This window comes from Triticum urartu, chromosome 4A (genome assembly GCF_056163025.1).
Source record: "Triticum urartu cultivar PI428250 chromosome 4A, HENAU_Tu73, whole genome shotgun sequence".
Taxonomy (NCBI): domain Eukaryota; kingdom Viridiplantae; phylum Streptophyta; class Magnoliopsida; order Poales; family Poaceae; genus Triticum; species Triticum urartu.
In genome coordinates, this window is record NC_141876.1 from 50,601,032 (window position 1) to 50,607,031 (window position 6,000).

Genomic DNA, 6,000 nt, shown 5'->3' on the forward strand with positions numbered 1-6,000 from the left:
AACTACGCGTAGCAGAGGGAACACGAAGGACATTGGAAAGATGTAGTTTGCAAAAATTGTGTGCAAGGAGAGAAGCCTGACCAACATGAGAGATGCGCATACCTGCTCCGCTGGCGGTGTGCACCTGATCATGACCACGGTATGGCTCCTGAGTAGAGAGCTTGCCCATCTCGCCGGTGAGGTGGTTAGTAGCGCCGGTGTCCATATACCATGATGGATCAATGGAGTAGGATGGAGTGCGACCATGATCATGAGTAGTCACGGCAGCGGCATCCTGCTTGTCATTTCCTTTGCCATTGTTGCCAAGGCCCAGAAAATCTTGCTTGTAGCGACGATGACAACGAGATGCAATGTGGCGCTCCAGACCACACAGCTGGCAAGCCTGCGGGGCACCGCAGGAGGAGCAGCAAGCAACCGGCCGGTTGCCACCCGTGATGGATGGCGCATTGCCACGCGGGGCCGGATGCGAAGATGGTGCCGGCTTGCCCCCTGAAGATGAAAGCTGCTGAGGTTTGCCGCGAGTGGCGGCGTTGGCGGAGGCAAAACCCGGTGAGACACGGCGGGCCTTGATGCGCTGTTCACGGCCAAGGAGGCGGGCATACAGCTCACGAGGTGGAAGTGGATCGTCACGGCCATGAACGTTCTCAACGAGATTGTCATAATCATCGTCGAGCCCGTTAAGAACGAAAGTGGTGAACTCCTCATCCTGCAGAGACTGGCCAACCGAGGCCAATGTGTCGGCGAGACCCCGCATCTTGTTGAAGTAGTCCGTGATGCTGAGGTCACCAAGCTTGGTCTCACCAAGCTCGGTGCGTATAGAGTGAGCACGCGCCTGAGACTGTAAGGAGAAGCTGGTGTGAAGCGCCGCCCACGCCTCCCGGGATGTAGTAGCGAAGATGACCAGCGATGAGACGCTCGGAGTGAGCGAGGACTGGATGGCAGAGAGAATGGCCTGATCCTGGGCCACCCATGTATGATACGCCGGGTGATGAGTGGGCGGACACGGGATGGATCCGTCAACATAGCCTTCCAGATAGCGACTGCGCAGAAGAGGCAACACCTGGGCACGCCAGGACAGGTAGTTGTCCGGCATGAGCTTCACCGGCAGCAGATGCGAGAAGTAAAACGGTGACGGCGCCGTGACCTGAGTGGCGTGAGCATGCATCGATGGCGCATAGGGACCCGTCGACGAGGCTGTCTCAAGATGAGGAGCACCCGCCGAGTAGACGCCAGGAGCACCGAGAACGAGGGCGTCAGCTCCGTAGTTCACCGCGGCCCCGTAGGATGGCTGCGGCAGTGCATCCACGAACCCGGATGGCGCGGAGTAGGGTTGGTGCGGCGACGACGCGTAGGGCTACGGCGGCTGCGCCAGGAAGTGCTGCTGCGGTGGCGGCGCGGAGTAGATCGGCGCCGACGGTGGCTGGTGGTGATGCGACGGGAGAGCTGCATAGGGTTGGTGATGATGCGGCGCCGCGTAGGACGCCACGGGCCAGGAGGACGGCGGCGGCTGAAGGGAGCCCTGGGCCGCCGGCGGCGCACCATACACGGCAGGAGCGACGCCACCGGGCGTCTGCGCGACGACGCCGTAGGGCGGCTGCACAGCAACGCCATGAGATGGCGGCGCAGTGAACTCAGCAGAGGAGTCGGCCGATGGATTTGATCCGATCGGGGACTCGGTCAGCGGCAGGGCCCCGTAGGCCGACGCAAGGGGCCGAGAAACGAGGAACGGTGACATAGGGGCGAGGGCCGGCCCGGCGGCGGTGGCAGCGATGAAGGTCGGCGCACCGGCGGCGGCAGCGGCGAGAGCAGCGGAAGACATCGAAACCCTAGTCTGATACCATGTAAAACACAATATGTTGGGAACTTGCTCGACACCCTAAACGGGGTGTGGCTCTTTCATTATATAGAGGTACCAAGGGGTACAATACAATGTTACAATATTAATACACAGACTACGTATATATACAGTCTAACAGTGTGCACTTCTCCGTTTCTTTTGCCAACAACCTCACTTTATATCCGTGGCAAAAAAGACGATCACTTCATGTATTATCCGGTATGTTGTATAAGGGCATCTCCAACGGCAATCTAAAAATTTTCTTCCACATTCATCCACGGACAGGGGATCAATCCACGGACATGGATGTGTGAGGCTGCCATCCAACGCTGCTCGTATACATTTCAAACACTTTTCCAACAAAACAGATGAAATTCATGCGAACACGGCCGAATTTCATACAAATACGACGGATTTGCATTAGATTTCGAACATTTAGAAATAAAAATGACCCGACCCTAAACCTATCCTACGGCGGCCGCGCCCAAGCCCAAGCCCTTGTCATCCTCAGTCATCTTCATGACCACCAGCGATAAGACCGATGAAGTAAAGCTGCAGTATCCGGTAAGAAAGAGTAGAACACGGGAGACGGACTGATCCACATGGGACACAAGGCCCTGCCGCCTCTCGTGCCCTACTCATCCTCGGAGGAGTCAGCGCCTTGTCCATCACCGGTGGACGTGAGGTCCACGAAGGAAATGGTGGCGCCCGCACTATCATCGACCCCTCACCGGGCCGCCGGATAGTTCGTTGGCGGCGCGTAGGAGGCACATCTACCATTGTTCTCCTCCGCGATCACCTAGAGCTGCGCCTCGGTGGCGGCCACTTCCTGGCGAGCAGCGGCTTGAGCGCGGACGACATCGTAGATGGCACGCTGCTTTGCAACGAAGTTGGGGTTCACCGCGGCCATGGACGCCACAGCCTTCTCGCTCTTGCGCTCGCCGTATATCTGGTCCTCCGCCAGCCGGTGCTTCTCCAGGAGGAATTGGTTGTACTGTTGTTCCTCCTGCACCTGTTGGAACACCGACAAAGGCGTTGGCGCAGGTTGCACCTCCGCCATGGCGGCGTTGTAGTGCGCATGCGCCAGCTCCATGGTGAAGTCGGCATGCACAGGTGCGGGAGTCGGGGCGGCATCGTCGGAGCCTATCTCCATCGTGGGATCATCGTCGTTGGAGACCTCGGGAGAGCCGGCCAGCAAGCCAGCCTCGATCCGCCTAGCACGACGGCTATGCAAGGCGGTGACAATGGCGGTCATCTCATGTTTCATCTCCGTGGAAAGGCTCTCCCATAGAGCTTCGCCGCCTGCAGTCATGGCAGATGCAGTGCAAGGGAGGAGGATGGGGAGCTTCTTGTGTTGTGGCGTGGAGTTAGTCGGGTGTGGCCACCTTTAAATAGTGGATTCCGGTGAGACCAGGCGTCCGAGTGCGTCAATGCGCGATGGAGTAGGTTTCTCGATCGGCGAGCCTGCTTAATGGCGGCATGCGGATGGATGGGGCATTGAACGGGTGTGGTAGATATTTGTCTCATCCCGTCCAGTAACGCGTCTCCGACATTGAGCAAGCACGGACATCGGAGACGGGTCGCGGGCGGCGCCTTCGGCCGGTGCGCCGCTTCAATGGCGGTGCCAATGAGAGGTCGCATCCACTCTGGACCGGTTTCAATGTGCAGCAGTGCACTCTAAAGTGGCATGAATGCGAGCAGCTGATGCTAGGCGGGAACGCACACAAGCGAGGGGGTTTTGGGTGGGCGAAGGTGATCAGAAGCGGACGTGGTTGCTATATGGACGTCCGCAAAGCCCCTCCCCTCCCCCCCACATTTGTCTTAGGTTTGCGGGAGAAAGTACATCCGAACCGCGCCGTAGATCGATACAGGCCCACGGTGGATGTCTTCCGCGGTTCAGACAGCGCGGTCCGGACGTATGCAGACTGTTTGTGGGCCGGCGTTGGAGATGCCCTAATGAACGCTTCCAGGGGTCTGCCCAGGGAGACTCAAGGGTTCCTCTTGCAACCAAATTGTCCCCGTCAGTTCATCCCCTCCCCTGCGTCGCTGTCAGAGGAAGTCGTCGGTCTAAGCCAGCGCGGCTGACGATGGCGGCGGGGATCTCTCTCTCGTGTTACCCCCTGGTATGTGGGCGGCAAGACTTGGTGGAGGGCGGTGATGACCCGATCTGTGTGTGGTGGGCGTACAGGGTGGGTCTTGGCAAACAACGGCGGGATGTGGGGTTCAGACCTCATTGGGAGGCGTCCTATGGCTTGGGTTCATGCGCGGCGGCAGGCTGGCCGGGGTCGGTGGATTTCGTCCAGATCAGGCCGTGTGTTTGGCTTCTTCCAAATTGAGCCCTGGTCAAAGGGACGAGGTTGTCTTCACAGCTAACCAGCCGGCAACCGCGGAGCTGCGCGACCTTCCTATCGCCGGATATGGAGGGTTGAGACCCATGGCACTCTCTACCCTATAGGCTCCAGATTATGACTCGATTGTAGGATCCGGCCACTTGGAAAAATGTAGAACCGCTCTAAGCGATAGTACCGCTCCTCGAGCGGTAGTACCTCTTTAAGCGGTAGTATCGCTCTAGCAGAACTACCGCTCTTGTATTTCTGTCTTGTTGGGTTGCGTTGACCATGCTAAGCAGCAGTGCCGCTCCCCCAAGCGATAGTACCGCTTGTGCATGACCAGTGGGCATAACGGTTGGATCTGGAGGGACGTATTTAAGAGGGTCTTCTTCCCCAATGGTTTCTATCCTCTGAGCTCGTGTTTTTCCCCATTGCTGAACCTCCTTGAGCTTGTTATCTCTCAATCCCTCCAATGATTCTTACTCTTTTTGAGGAAAAAGAGAGAGAGGGGAGATCTAGATCCACATTTCCACCAATCCATCTCTCCTCTAAGTGAAGGGAACCCCTTGGATCTAGATCTTGGAGTGCTTTGTGTTCTCTTTGTTTTTCTTTTTTCTCATCTTTCTCCATATCTTTTGTTATTGTGGTGGGATTCGGGAGAGAGGGACTTGGACACTCCGTGTGCCCTTAACATTACATTTGGTGCATCAGTTTGAATTCTTCACGGTGATACGTGAAAGTGAAAGTGGAGTAGCTTATTACTCGTGGGTGCTTGGTACCCTAAAGCTTGTTTCTTTTGGGTACTTGGGTGCCCTAGACAGTTGGTGTTGTCGCGCAGATACTACTAGATTAAACTCAGAGATTTTGATGGGCACTCATCTCGACATGTGAGAATTTGAAGCCAATAAATGCATTATGGCCAAGAAGATACCCCATAGAACGGAAATATCGATTCATAATCCATTGTCCAGTCATGGCAAACGAAAGAAAAATCACAAAAATACAAATTATGGCATAGCTTAGATGGCTAGGTTTATTTTGGTGAAATCGGCTTAGTTGAGAATTAAAGTCATAAAGTCAATACAGGTTCTTACAATTTTTTTGAATTTGTTCCAGTTTATTTTTACGTTGTTCTTTCAGCGGTATGATGCGCCCATGGACTATGAGGTGCTCGTGATAACTTTGTCAGTCTTAAAATCAGTTAGCTCATTCTCTCGAATGTACTCATAGTGTCAAAAATGTGCACCCGTATGTTTATAAAGGTAAGTATGTGCATGTGTTATACATGTTTGCATCTTTATTTTGTCTTTAAAAATAACAAGATATATATTGAAGGAAATATGCCCTAGAGGCAATAATAAAGTTGTTATTTTATATTCTTATTCATGATAAAGGTTTATTATTCATGCTAGAATTGTGTTGATCGGAAACCTTAATACATGTGTGAATACATAAACAAACACCATGTCCCTAGTGAGCCTCTACTAGACTAGCTCGTTGATCAAAGATGGTTAAGGTTGCCTAACAATGGACATGAGTTGTCATTTAATAACGGGATCACATCATTAGGAGAATGATGTGATGGACATGACCCATCCGTTAGCTTATCATATTGATTGTTTAGTTTTATTGCTATTGCTTTCTTCTTGTCAAGTACATATTCCTTCGACTAATTATGCAACTCCCGGATACCGGAGGAATGCCTTATGTGCTATCAAACTTGACAACGTAACTGGGTGATTATAAAGATGCTCTACAGGTATCTCCGAAGGTGTTTGTTGGGTTGGCATAGATCGAAATTAGGATTTGTCACTCCGAGTATCGAAGAGGTAT